We start from the raw sequence: 14,972 nt of genomic DNA, 5'->3' as shown, positions 1-14,972 counted from the left end.
AAATTGCCCCCATCGGGTGATGAAAGGCCGAAACGGCGTTACTGCGCGAGATTTCTGCCGAGAGGAGAGAATTCCTTAAACTGCCAACTGGAATCTGAAGAAGCCAAATTTTGGTCCGTTTCATGAACATTCTCAGCGACTTGTTAAGCTAATGGGAGTTAAAGCAAATAATTTAAATTTATAACCATGCTCTAAAAATCGGCTAAACTTAAAGGATTAATAATTAAACTAAAAATTACACTGGAATTGAACTTTTTAAATTGCGTGTAAATTTCCGTGAATTTCATTATCTTTATCCATAAAATTTCCCTTTTTATATGTTTTTTCAGTCAGTGTTTTGTTTCAACTGTTGTATTTTGGGAAGAAAATTCAATTAAATCTAACGCATGGAATGATTTCAAATATTTCGGTGGAAAGAGTTGAATCATTTTAACCTTCCATTCAAAACTACGAGGTTAAGTTAATCATTTTAAATGACTGCCCTTTATATTAATAAAAGTTGGTCTACGTTTCGCAAAGGTTAAGGTCAACTGCGCCCCATAAATCAGCCGCGGCTATAGTCTTGTCCTCAAACTCTACTTTTGCAAAAGATCTCAATTGTGATTGCGAATTACAAGTTGTGTGGATTTGCACAGAATAGATAAATTTGCATTCGCAAATTAAATTACCAAAGCAAATCCGAGCATTGTCCTTCCTACTCTTCTTTCTTCCTCAGCTCGGCAGCTCTCTGTTGAATAATTCAAATGTGCCGCAATTTGCATTTTACAGTTGACGAAGATTTGCACAAAAATTAATCCCGCGCGCTTTTATGGCGTCTCCGAGTGCGAGTGTGAGTGAGTCTCAGTCCCGTCGGGATTGTAAAAATTAAAACGAGACGCGCCTCCTCTTCCAAACTCATTCCGTGCCCTCAGATTTTATTGATCTGGAGGAAACCAGCGTCGGAGGCAGCGTGCGAGCAAAAGTTGTGGTATTATTTGCACAGGGTGAGATATAATGGTGTGTCTTTGTTCAAATAATCCTTTATTGGAGTCTCTCTCTCTCTCTCTCTCTCTCTCTCTCTCTCTCTCTCTCTCTCTCTCTCTCTCTCTCTCTCTCTCTCTCTCTCGCACTGTGTTTTCCTCCTCACCGCCGACACTGTAAAATGAGAAAACCACAAACAGCGCGCCTTTCGCAGTCGTTTATTGCGATAAAACTTTTGCTGTTTAATCCTTCATAATACCCATAGGAAATTACACTGTTTGCCAACGCTCGAATAAATAACATTTTATCGTCCCGCCCGCAATTGTGCAAACTGAAAACTCAATTTCCTCGTTTGCATACGGATAGCCCATTGTTCTAATCCAACTTCACAAACACTCGACGTTACTTGAAGTTCAATACATCTCTCGCTTACTTAAACGCAAGATTTGTTTTCGTCGAATTAAAATGTAGTTTCAGTAAAAATCAAAATGTTTTTTAAGGATTAAAAAACTGATTAAATTCTTTGCTAGCAAAGCCCCCTTTATTTCTATCAACTGTCCACTGCAGACCATATTCATTGCACGAGCTCACTTCATTTCAACTTTTCTGATCGAAAAGTAAAAACTTGTGCCATGAAAAAGGCGTTGGATAAATGGATACCTGAATATTGTCTTTTACAAAAAGGGAAAAATTTTCCAAGGAGGAATGTAAGTTTTTTAATCCTTCTAGGCGAAAATTTGATAAGTTAACTGGGATAGGAAATAAGAAAAAGTGATGTGTTTTCCTGGTAAATTTAATTGGACACCTCATATAGGTTTTGCTTGCTTAATGGATATAAATTTTTGCCTTTTCTAATTTAATTTAATCAAGTTTGTTAAATTTTCTACAGGAAGTAGTTCAGAACAGTGCGAATACCTCCTTATCAAAAGAATTGGTCACTTATCATTGTACAACAATTTCAGTTCTTGTACTTGATTAAGTATCCGGTCGGATCTCAACTGTAAAAACATTTCTCCAACAAAATTCGTCATCTGAATTCATCAGTCTTCATCATTTCAACCCTTCATTCCCTCAAACATCTCTGTCTGAAAGAGTAGAATGATTTATCAAATTGAATTTAAGAATTCCTAGAGTAAATGAGTTAATGATGTTAAATTAAAAAGGAATGATACTACGAATCCCAGAAAAACTGATGCCATTGTTATAAACCAATAGTGAAAGATTGAGCGAAAAATACTTACGCGCATCATTGCAATGTTTAGAGAAGTGGCTGTGAATTTTGTGTGCTTTCAAAAGGTTGGCACTCTGTCTCCATAACAGAAGAAGTACTTTATTTTATTTCAAAACAAGAAATTAAGCTATATAGTTCTTATTGCTATAATTCAAAATCTGTTCAATCAAATGGTCTACATCTACACTTTTAGATCATCTTTATCTGCTTTGAATAAATAATTTAATTTTGCTAACGATAAACTGAAACTACCAATTCCTGAAAACCAACATTTTTTGCATCGATGTGCATTTGATCCTACTTAAATAATTTATTTCCCTTCTTCAATCTGTTTTTATCATCAATATGTTCTTAATAAAAATTAAAATACAAATTCCTTCCCATGGAAGCTGATCTTAGAATGCTGCAGAGGTTGCAAAAGAAAAGGCAATATGCGCGTTTGTGCGACGGAGAAGCTTTTCGCATTAATGGAAATTGTGATCATTGCCGCAATTCAAGGGATTGATGGCGTGTGCAAATTAAGGGTGGGTAGTGCGCCAGTTGGTCCGCTGGAGGAGATGAGCCTCTTGGAGAGGCGAATAACTCTGGTGGGCCGTCACGCCACCACTCCAATTTATTGCAAATGGCTTTTCTGAATAGGAAAATGCTTTATCCTGTGAAATATGCAGGCCCGCCGCGCGCGTAATAAGACCAACTTTAGCTCCCCTCTAATGTACTTTTGAAAAGTTAGCGCCGCCGCTGCTGGAGGCGCAATATATTTTAAAACTGCGCTCTTCTTATTATACCGAGCACACACACACACACATATAAGAGCAGAATAAGGAAGAAAGTTGGCTTCGGAGCTGCTGGGGCGCGCATTATTAAGATTTAGCTTCAGCGAGCGCCAAGTGTTGCAATACATAAAACACACCTTTATTATATTAAAACCCATGCGGCACTCGCATAGCAGAAGCTGCACGGTCGTGCGCGAGCACACCCCGAATTATTAAATTTATCTCTTTACATTGTGCGAGCAATAATGGAATCGGCTATGATATTGTGCCTACACGATATTGCAACTTGAAACGTAATAAAATTACGAATTAAAAATTAACGTGAATGGCTCTGCTCCGCTCGGAGGAATTGATCAAGGATGCGGGTGGCTATATGGGTGAAATCTCAATTTTATTTTTCATAATATATGTATTAACGGTTGATTAATTTTCATTATTTAATTTCCTAGTCATATTGCGAACTTGTGAGCCACGAGTCTTCGGTTATTGGTAACAATAACAAGCAAAAAGATTCGCAAATAACAAAAATAAATAAATTATGCGTTTTTTTCGATTTTCACTTGGTCACATGAGTTTTCAGCTACGAGCTCCTCTTGCGCCTTTATCCCTCGATTTATGACTGGAGTAAAATTTTACTGTGTTTGCTTATCTACCCTATAGCAGCAGGTAAATAATGATCCGTCCACATTTAACCCTGCTGGACGCGAGATATTTTCGCCTATTTACTCACGCGAGTGCGAATAGCATTCGTACTAAATCAGCCGTAATCGCTTTTACAACTGCATTTTTGCTCTCGGTGTCCCCTCTAATAATAATGATAATCATCCGGACGGGAGATAAACGCGAATTTGGTCCAGCACACGTGCCAAATGCCCTGCAGTGCCAGCTATTATCGTCATTTTGCTGTTGCATTGCTGCCGTTTGTGGTGATAATTATCAAATGAAAACGAATGCACGCGCGTTTTATGCAATTAAACAGCGGCCGTCACAAACATGGGAAAATTCATTTCGCCTCATTTGTGGTGACAAAATGCAAACAGAAAATTTGCTCGAAATATATGAGAAAAGTCTGTCTGCGTTGGCACGTACCCAACACATGAAACATGTTTTCTTTCTCCTTAAAATGCATTAAATTAAATACAATATTGCAAATTTCTGAACGCTGTATTGGAGAAATTCGAATTTGAGTTCTAGTTGATAATTTTCATTTTTTCTCTACACTCTTAAGCACCTGTTCTAAATATAAAAGCAAAGTTTTTGAAAATGTGCAGATAAATTACGGTTGGATAATTTACAGATTCGTTAAAACAAGAGACAAAAGCCACATGCTCGCTCAATAAATCACCGCTAACGTTTATACCTAAAATTAAATGCTGCAGTAGCGAGTGGTATGCATGGTTTTCAGTAAAATCTTTAAATGCAGAAATTTTTAGAGTTTGTTTCCTTGTAAAACTATTTTTATTCAGATATATCTTTTTGAATTATTTTAAATAAAATGTGTAGAGTATTTCCCATTATTAATCTTCTCTCCGATTTGAAGCTGTTTTAAAAGGAAAAAATTGCCAAATTGAATAAATCCATAAATCAAAATTTCCATTCCCAGCGTTGGCCGATATAGCATTTAAATGCGTCAATTTTTGCAAAATGTTTATAAATATCGCAAGGTCTGTATCTTCACGCGTTGAAGCTTTTTGTGAGCACTTTCCAAAGACGATGATGACGTTACAAGTCATCAAGTAGTTCATCTTGGAAGCAATGGAGGAAAGCATTTGCGCTCAAATGAGGTGTGCACCTTGGCATGGAAGGGCGCCGAATTCAGGCATTGACGCCGCCACCCTCGTCGATGATGGCGCTTTCACAGCGCGTCTCTCTTATCACGCATTTATTTTCACTCTAAATTACTCGTCGGCGTTATTTTCAATAAAGGTTCTATCGGGCCGCTATTTTGATGTTTGCATGCATCGCCATACATCCAATCAAACGGCCTATTAGATTTTACTGTTATTGCGCTGCTCTCTCGCATCATCCCATCGACGGGCAGAGCGGCGCGGCGGCAGCTACCGATTTTTGCGCGCGATCAAAACACGCGCGCAGCATAGAGCAGAGAGCTGAGGCAATAATGGACCAGCAGCAGCATCCCGCCTCTCGCCCGTGTTGGGGTTTGGACCAGCTCGTGGGGCATTTGCAATAATTTATTCCAACTGCCCTTTATGGTCCATTGTTTGGTGCGGAGCGAAGAATTTTTCGGTCGCTCCATCATTTTCCCATTGCTGCTGGACACAACACAACAAACATGCACACGCATTTGTGTGCTCTCTGTGTATTTTTTCCGCAGCTGCCCGCATCGCTCTCTGTGGCTGGGAAACAATTTCGAAAAGTAAAACAATGGCCGTTTCAGACCGCTAAAAAAGACAATTGCCGGCCCGCATATTTTTGATTCAATTAAAATTCAAAAGTCAATTCACGACGCATGAAACAATGATGAAGTGAGCGGGCTTATTCATTTGTTATGGGCCCATTACGCTGGAGCTTTGTCAATAAATTATGCAGCAATGCCATTTGCTAATTATTTGCTTTATATATGCATGCTCCCTACTTGCTGCACCAAGGAGTATAAATCAATGATATTAATTCAAGAGAGATGGAATCCCTCAATCGACCATTGTGCTCGAAAGGGTTAAAAATAGAGTACATACATCCGTGTCATTGTTTGAATACTAATAGGTTGAAATTTATAATTTGTGCAATAATTTCAGTTTTGGCAACGTTGATTTCAACTAAGATTAAAGAAATAATCTCATTGATTGGTGCCATGCGCAGTTTATATAAATACTGAAGTTTTACTCATAACAATGAACAGCATGTCATGCAAACATAATTTTTTTGCCAAAATAATTCGCCAAAAATAGCTTTACGTTCTAGGAGGCGCACCGGCGCCGACTCGCCACTTGCTGGTTTTCGCACCTTTCCAGCGGCTTTAGGGACAATTGTCTGGCGTTTCAATCAAAGACCTCAGTGCGGGGAGGCGAAATGATGACCATATTAGGCGCAGGCTCCTCTGCGGCCACTCTGACCCCAATGCAAGTTATCCACTCGGCGGTGTTATTGGTACCATTGCCCACGGGGTGTGCTGAGCAGAGGTTCTTAAATAAAGTATCGGCAAAAAATAATTTGTGTTAATATTTGTAATATTGATATTTACTTTTTTGCCATATTTCAACACTCAAAATTACTAAACATAACTATATTTCTACCATTTCCTTCGTGTTGACAGTTATTTTAATTTTCTGAAGCCGCTTAAGGAACAAACCGTTAGAAATGATTGTATGCTGTGTGTTTACTTGAACACATTTTGTGTTCAATAAAATCATATGATGTAAATTATCTCTAAATAAAATAATGGCTGCCTGAAAGATGTTATTTCTTAGTGAATCCCTGAATTTAAGTGCGAAGTTTTAACGAAGTAATCCTCTTTGGAGATAAAAAGAGAGCTTTCGCTGGTTCTCCCTCCGAACTTTTCACTGCGCTCTCATGGGTTGGAAGCTTGTGCCTCGCAGACATTTTTTAACGCAAATTCTCATTAAAGCTCTCAAGAAAAGTAATTATCGTCGTGGGGAAATGCAAAACCTTTATCTTTACAGCCCCCAAAGGGGCGTTAGCGATTGTAAATAGAGGAGAGAAGCAGCTCAGCGAAATTGCCACCGCCACCTCGCTCTCGCTTGCTCGCTCACCCGCTTTTGCTGCTTTTTTTGTTTCGCGATGTCCTGCACCGCCTGCTGCTCTCTTCGTTTTTATCCAGAAAAAGGTTAATTAAACTTTTCTGATGCTCTCTTTTAGCTGCTGTTTACATTTGTGTGCTGGCAAGAAGGAAAGCACGAAGGCGGCACGGAAAATAAGTTTGAGCCAAGTAAATGAGCGCTCAGTAAAAAGTAATGCGCCATGAACAAGTGCCCGCTCCACTTAAAATAATTGCATCGCTACTTCATTCCAACAACGCATGAAAAAATTAATATCTTTTCATCAGCGAAATTAAATTTGAAATTTTAATTTCTCGTCTGAGTCACAGGCTGACGAGTGGTCGTCGGCTTGTTTTGCGCAATCATGAAAATACTTTGCGTGTGCGAAAACACATTCCTGCTTCGCCAAAACTGTTGTTATCGCTTTTGAAACTCGCGACGCTGGCTTCGTGGAAATATTTTAATTGGATTCCCGGCAATTGTTAATAACTTGATGTAATTTCAGGCATTTCTGCAGAGCAAAGAAGATATTTGGAGAAAATTTCTTAATTTTTATACAATTATGTGCTGGGTTGCAAATTTTAGGCCAAAAACGATCCAGTGAAACCACAATGCATGATGAATCCAGGGATTCCAATAAAAATTCAATCAATTCTAATAAAAAGGGCCCGAATATAATTTTAATTGGACGAATTTATGCTTTAAAATAATGATAAATAATTTTGACTAAGCATTAAAATATTTTGTATGCGGCAAAGCAAGTACTACATATTATAGTGATATCTTTGCCAAAATTTAATATCCAATGATGATCTATTTATATTGATTAATCATATAATACATTTTTTAATCGGATCACCTCCTTCGAGATGAGCGATCTTCTGATAGCAAACAACTCGCGAAAACTTCGTGTACCAATAAAATCGCAAACGAATGACATGGATGCACGTGCCTAATTGGAGGAAGACCAGTCCAGAAAAGGACCAACACGTGTTACTATGCCTCCGCATCGGGGTCTTCATATTGAAACGCTAGACATTCGTTCCGTGAAATTCATTCACACATGCTGGAAAGGTGCGAAGGAGGAATGAGAGAGACGGAATATTTGCACAAATCCGGATGGAATCGTCATTTCAATGCAAGGAAATAAAATTTGGGCGCAAATAAGCTTGCACTCGACCCCCAAACATCGCTCATATATTCGCACATGACAAACATACGCAAAGCATGCGCTCAACAATTCAAGCCAACGGCTTTGTTAAAGTCCTGAGAGTTTCAAAGTAAGCGTATACAGACAGCTTGACAATTCATTGATTGTTAAATGTGCAATCCAATTAATTAAAAATAAAAAGATAATATCAGGACCGAGTTCCGATGAACTGTAAAATAATAGATTGCTCATTCCATAATTGAAATCTGATATGAAATTAATTTAGAACTATATATTACACAACTGTTTAAGATTCGCAACCCTGCTAATTATGAATTTTACTTGCCAAATTCAGTCTCGGTGCAGAGACAGAAAAAATTCGGCACTGGCATATAAGAATTCCCTGAAGTGCTTGAATAAATTTATCTTACGAACGAAACGACCCTCGTCGCGATAGAAATGGAGGCTCGGCGCACATTAAAAGGCGCGTTTTCCATTATACCTTATCTGTTCTTGCGCAGCAGCGCCAATAACTCAGCTGACAAGAAACTCCTCCTGCGATATTCGATATTATAAATATTGAGTTGTCTCCCTCACCCAACGGCAGCCACGTCGGAGCAGCCTTGGTGAGAGATAGAAAGAGAGCCGGGCGTGTGTATATGTAAACGGCAACGATCTTGAATTGAAACGTCACCTCTGGCGATAAATCCGCGGCCCTTCAGGGAGTCGTTTTCCAACCCTTTTTGCCGTCGCTGCTGGCAGCCGTCAGCGTAAATATTAAAATGTTCCTCGCGCCGGAATAATATTCATAAATACAGCTCCCACAACTCGTGTGGCAACGTAATAATACCTTCGCTTGGGAAACAGAGCGATAAATCGCCACCAGCCGTGCGGAACGGAGGAAAGAGCAAATCCCGCGAAATCGTAGATTTTCGTTTAGCCGGCGCAAGGCAATATGGCATAGCTCACAATAATGCAGCAATTATTTAGCCAGAGGCGTCAGGCAAAGCAGAACTAACTGCTCGCACTAACACGACGCGAATTGCAAAAAGGATTTCCGACAAATTAGAATAAACTGCTGCTGGAAGACCGATAAATAGGATTTCCCGCTGGCGTTTCTTGTTCTGGCCATGCATGCAAAATCCTTGACCGAGTGTCACAAAACCAAAATGGGAATATGAGTGGTATATAACAGCATTTTCAGTTTATCCCAAAATGCTATAACTTGAATAAAGCTTCATGCCAGTAAAAATAGAAAGACGAATGTTGCAAAGGTATAATTTTACTCATAAGGAGAGTAATTAATATTTATGTCGAATTTATAATTCATTATTCCACAGGTATTTTAATTTTTTATTTGCGTAACTTAACCTCCACATTTCAGGACATTTTTGTTTGTATATATTAGAGGGCTAAAAACAATCTAATCATCTCAATTTGTATCCATATATACCAAGATTGATTTGGTCGTTTATAATTTTTTGTTTAGATCTGGCACCAGTTAATGTTAATGACTTTTTTCAACAGTTTACATTTACAGGAAAATCTATCCATGCTAAAAACCTTTTGAACAAAGCGTCTTTCATTAATCTCCAATGTTACAGGACTTAACTTGTGTGTAACATGCTAAAAATAAATAAATAAATATTGCCCTGACTTCTCCATATAAACACACCGTACACGCAGTATGCAAATCAAGCTGCTTTCAGACGAAACAAATGACCTTTGCAATGAGTTGAGATGGCTAAAAAATACACATCGAAAGAAATGGCGAAACAGTGTAGCAATTCAAGCTACTCCTTTTTGCTTATCGGGCGGCGCGCATCGCAATATTTTTTATTCCAACTGCCTATTTATTCACATCCGAGAAGTACTTGCAGCAATTTTTGTGATTGGTCGTAAAATATACTTGATAGGCCGTTGCCAGCGTGTTTATCTCGATGCCAGCAGTTTGGGGAGTCTCTTGAGCTGTGATATCAGCTCTCTCACTTGCCATCCCATTTAGCCCCGAGTGCTTTGCTGTGTGTGTGTGTGCATGTATTTGGCAAGCAGAGATACATATATACATCTGCATAAGCGATCGCTTCCACGGATAGGGCCTCTCCGCTCGTGTGCCAGACGGCTACTTGCAGTCGTAAAACGAGGATAAAAACGCCAAACTCGCTCCAAATATTTAACAAACAAATATCATTTTGCTTCAATGTAAAAATTTTGTCAAAAAACTAAAGCATGATATTTAGAAAAAATGTAAATATTGGCTATATCAGTTTTCATAGTCATAATGTATATTTCTGTTTTACATCAATGAAGAGGTACAAAATGCAGCTCATATATTGATGGTCAGCGCCAATCAACCACAATTTAAGAGCTAATCGCAACCCCAACTTTTCAAGTGTGTAAACAGCCATCAAGAGAATGCGCCCTTTCGTCCGTGGAAGAGCGAGGAAACGGTTTGCGTACGAGGAGGTTGAGAGTTCATCAAATAAAAGTTAACACGGACATAAAAAATCAGTTTGGCAGCGGCTGCCGTGGTAAAAGAGAAGGCGCGCGCGTGTGTGTTTTACTCGATTGCTTATTGGGTAATAATATTCAAGAGTCAGCCGGGCAAGCAAAAACCTTTTATTTTGATAGGGGTTAAATAAAATAAGAGAGGAAGGTCAATTACATGATCAAGTTGTTATCATTATCGTAGATACGAGCAGTAAAAATCATCTCGGCCGCGCGCGCCGCCGACTCTGCGAGCCCTCGCAGAAGCCCCAATATGGCGGCATTTTTCGAATCGATCTGCAGCCTCCCGCCGAGCCGCAGCGGAGGCCGCCGCCGCGTGGGCCGTGGGGGAGAAATGCAATTTCCTGCCGAGGTCCCTCAAGGAAGGGGTGTAATGGCTGCTGGAAATTGCGTATCAATCCTCTGGCGGGCCCAGCCAGCCGGCTTTTCCATTTCCTGCCGAGATGGAAAACTAACTTTCACTGCGCCCTTGTAAAAAATAACGGCCTCCGCTGGCGATTAATTATGTGGAGAACATCTCGGATTAGGTGGATGGCTCAGCCGGATGGGAATTGTGTGGCATCAGCATTTTTATGCCCAGCTCATTCAAACTCAATTCAGCTAGCTGACTCCCAACTTTTGCCCTCTCTCCCTGCGCTCACCAAACTGCTCCTTTAGGGCAACACCCTTTTTGTGGAGCCATCCAGGAACTGCAAAAGGGCCGTTTCAAACAGTATCATCGCCGCTTTCATGATCTGTATCAATAAGAATTTGCATCGCCAACACACAGAGAAGTTTCTTATGCGGTATGATATGATTATGAACTCTCTGTGCTGCCGCTCTGAAAAGTTTGCTTGCGCCAGGAACTTTGCTGAAATAAACATATTCTGTTCCAATTTGAAAACAACTGAACCAACACTATTAAAATTTCCCTATGCATTTAATTGAATTGGTGTTATTTCCCATGGATCACCGTTTTTGCAACAAAACTTGCTTCACTCTTTCGCCTCCAGAGCGGCACGAACTGAGTCGCTTATTGAGTCAAAACAAAAATCTGTCAAAATGAACATAAAAAAAGTGTATCTTTAACTGTGTAAATCCATATTCTTTGCGATATCTAGCAACCGATTGACAATTAATTCAAACACACATATCTCTCATTAACGACACACATATCCCATTGCACTTGCAGCGCGCTACCCCCTTTCCCTTATTTTATCCCTTAACCCACAGTAACTTGCAACCGCTGCCCCCCTCCATGATTACAAACTTATGATAATCCTATAAAAGACGGAGAAGATGAATGTTGATTAAATGGTGTTATTAAATAAATAAATCGTTGTTATATGTGTATTATTTTAATAAAATGTTTATTAAATGAATAAACCTACAATAAACACATTCGTCTGATAGATTGTGATGAAAAGAGTCGACATTAAATGACACTGACGTATTCTGGATTTAAAATATTAATTGGTCCAAATTTTACTATTGCACATAGAAGAGATACATTTTTTCAGATTCTACATCAAAACGATTTTATAGAAAAAACTTCCTAAAGCCAGCAGTGCAAACTGTTATCTCTATTTTTTTCGAGTAAAAATTCTCTTTAAGTGATTTACTTTTTCGATTTGATTCCTTGCAAAAAAATGGCACCAACATCAATATTATTCGTTAATGTCAAATGGACAAGCTTTGTCAAAACATCACGATCATATTGCACAATCCTTAAAATCAGTCACTTTGCCACCAACTGATGTGTATGTTTATGAGTCGAAATTCAGCCACTTGGAAAGAGCAAATACGGCAGCGAGACATTTGACGGACATGCGTTATGATTTTCAAGTGCTTCTCAACGCCCTCGGCGCTCTTTTTGTGTGCTCCACTATTGGCTGCATATAATAAAAACAAGCAATAAAAATTTATGATCTCTCGCGCGCGTACTTTTATGGAGTGACTTCCTCATCATTTTGCGTTTCCTTTTTATTATTTGTAAAGAAATACTTTGGCCCATTAAGATTTTGCGAAAGGGTGTTATCTCTCATGCGACTTTCCTACTGGCATTCGTTCTTTGTGCGCTCTTTTCTTATGCGCTAAATGGTGCGGAACTGAATAAAAGAAAACGCCGCCGATGTCTCCACAGTCAATAGACCCGGCAGCATTTCCATGATATCGCGATTTCCACTGCCAGATAAAACGACAAGAGAACAAAAAAGCGGCGATGCCATTTCAAGTTTTGCTTTTTTTACACTATATGGAACCGTTACAGATGACGTAAGGATTTTCTCGAAGAATGTAATATGTAAATTTTTTAAGGTTTAAAAATTGTTTGAATGTATCATGTTGGCCATCTGCATAAGACTAGATTGAAGGTTCCAAAAATTAGTGTCCATATGTGTAAGATAATAAAGTTTAGGCTAACAGACCAATGAAAATGCTAAATTTACAGCCTCATGATATATATATTCTCACTTCTGCGGACTTTAATTCAATAAATTCATAGCAAAGGTACCTGAAATTGATCATGCAAGTTTTTAGCACCCCTGATTTACGGTCAATCAAAATTTGAAGGGTCTTGGAAACAATGTTCACGAGAATGCTTAATTTTCAGCACTAAATGTGTAGAAAAAAGCTATTATTCCTGTGCGAGTGATTACTGACTGTGCAAATACTGTGCGATTATTTAGTAAAGTATAGTTATTAAGATAAGTTTACTCAACTGTCATACAATAACAAAGAGACCTTTTTCTCTAGCTACGAAATTAACGTGAAGTCAACAATATGTTTTAGATTTTTCCTTGTCTGCAATTAAATTTTTGAAGCTTATCATTTGTTGAATTTGAAACCGAATGTGATCGACAAAAGATGCTGAAAGCAAATCGAATTCAGTTTTAATTTCCCCAATATTTATAGAAGACAATTTTGTGACGTGTGACACCTTGAATTGTTGATTCTAAAGCTTTTTTCCTTTTTGTCGCAGGAATGCCGGCTGCAGTCTGGGAAAAGGCAAGAACAGCGTGCAGACGATGAGTTACGAGGACCGCCTTTCAGCAGTTGCCGCGGCCGAAGAGAGGAATCAAATAAAGGAGCCCCCTATATGCAGCTCTGTTTGCGCTGTAACTGACGCCCTTTGTATGCTGACGATAATTATTTTCATGAGCAGTCCTGCTAGTTGAATTGGATCAAGTCATTCAGCCTTTATGATGTAAAATTCGGCATGGTCGGTGTTGTAGCTCTTTAATTGAGACACTGCATTTTCCACGCCATGAATTTTCTCAGGACAGCTGAAATGTCACCGGTTGTCACTACCACAGCCCGCCTGTCACCATTGCTCTCGAAATAATGCAGGGAGGGAAAAAAGTTCGTTTGTACTCACTATATTCGTGCTGAGCAATCCTTTTGGGCCACCGAGTTTCCTCTCTCTCTGTCTCCGACCACCATCTGTAATTTATCGAGGCAAAAAATTTTGAGAATTATGCTTTTACGACTCTTGCTGTTCTTTAATGACTAACATGAATATATGTTTGTGTAGCTATAAAGACGTTTTATTAGAGTAAGCTTGCACAAAAGACAATCCCAGAGCTCCATAATGGTACAAATTAACGATTAAGTTAATTTTTTTTACGACCAACCTACCTACCAAAAGGTGTCATTTTTATTATTCATGAAGTTGAAATATGGCCGTTAAAGATGAAATATATGAAGTGACACGTTTCTATACGGTCGTTTTAGAAGATTTAATTTTTTATATTGAAGCTATTAAGACGTCTGCGCTGTTCAGCTTTCACGGGTTGTTATTTTAATGCAATATCTTTATAATGCACTCCAAATCATGGTGGTTTCATGCTTTTACCTTCAAGGTAAAATGATGACGACTGCTAAAGGGACTGGAACGAAAGGTGAATTTTCTAATAAAGACTGGATTATTTAAGCGGGCTATTTGTATTTTAATGAACATTGAATTGGAGCTTACAAATGTCAGGTATTAGAAAAATGAGGGCGATTATTTTCTAATATATAGTGTACTTTAAGAAATTACAACGCCTGAAATGAATGCCCTGACAAAGTCCGAAAGATAATGTTCATATGAGGGCCATATTTTTGGGATCTTTTGTCATTAATTACTTAATTGCCGGATATAGTAACTTTCCATCACAGAGTCTTCATATAAGGTAGCAAATTTAGTGTCACGTTCTTGGATGGTTAGAGTTGTTATTGGGGCACACGATTTGAAACATGACTGTTTTTTATAGTATTTAATAAATGAATGAATGAATGGTAGTTTTATTCATCGAAACTGAAAATTTGTGATTAATTTTTTTAGATCACACATCCCCTTAAGAAGTAAATTTTTTTTAATTCATTCGTGTTTTTTGTAAAATAATTTTTGACCCTTTTTAAAAAGAGGAATATATATCACTGATAATTTCCCAAATTTGATTTAATACTTTTCGAAGGGTGGAATCAAATGTACAGACATCGGACAGCAAAATATACCCTCCCTATACTATTCTGGCCTGAATGAAAACTCTGTTAAAGAGCAATGTTTCCAGATCAAATCACATTATTCGGCGGGACTGGCTTTCAGTTGCACACGCTGAAATTCTAGAGTAAAGAAGTTGTCACGGCAGACA

General features: G+C 38.6%; 2 long non-coding RNA genes across 3 annotated transcripts in view; one reads left to right on the top strand and one right to left on the bottom strand.

The window, feature by feature from the left end:
- The window catches only part of LOC135937059 (uncharacterized), a 96,260-nt gene extending 81,637 nt beyond the window's left edge, over nt 1-14,623 (top strand). Inside the window, exon 4 of one of the 2 annotated variants that reach the window (XR_010574438.1) lies at nt 13,319-14,623. This is a non-coding gene — a long non-coding RNA (uncharacterized LOC135937059). The remainder of the gene's footprint in view (nt 1-13,318) is intronic. The other variant, XR_010574437.1, reaches the window with a different exon arrangement.
- LOC135937056 (uncharacterized) overlaps nt 1-14,972 on the bottom strand; it is a 201,504-nt gene that overhangs the window by 35,469 nt on the left and 151,063 nt on the right. The window contains exon 5 of the long non-coding RNA XR_010574429.1: nt 13,715-13,779. This is a non-coding gene — a long non-coding RNA (uncharacterized LOC135937056). The remainder of the gene's footprint in view (nt 1-13,714; nt 13,780-14,972) is intronic.

This window comes from Cloeon dipterum, chromosome 2 (genome assembly GCF_949628265.1).
Source record: "Cloeon dipterum chromosome 2, ieCloDipt1.1, whole genome shotgun sequence".
Lineage (NCBI taxonomy): Eukaryota > Metazoa > Arthropoda > Insecta > Ephemeroptera > Baetidae > Cloeon > Cloeon dipterum.
This window is presented reverse-complemented; position numbering and strand designations above follow the sequence as displayed.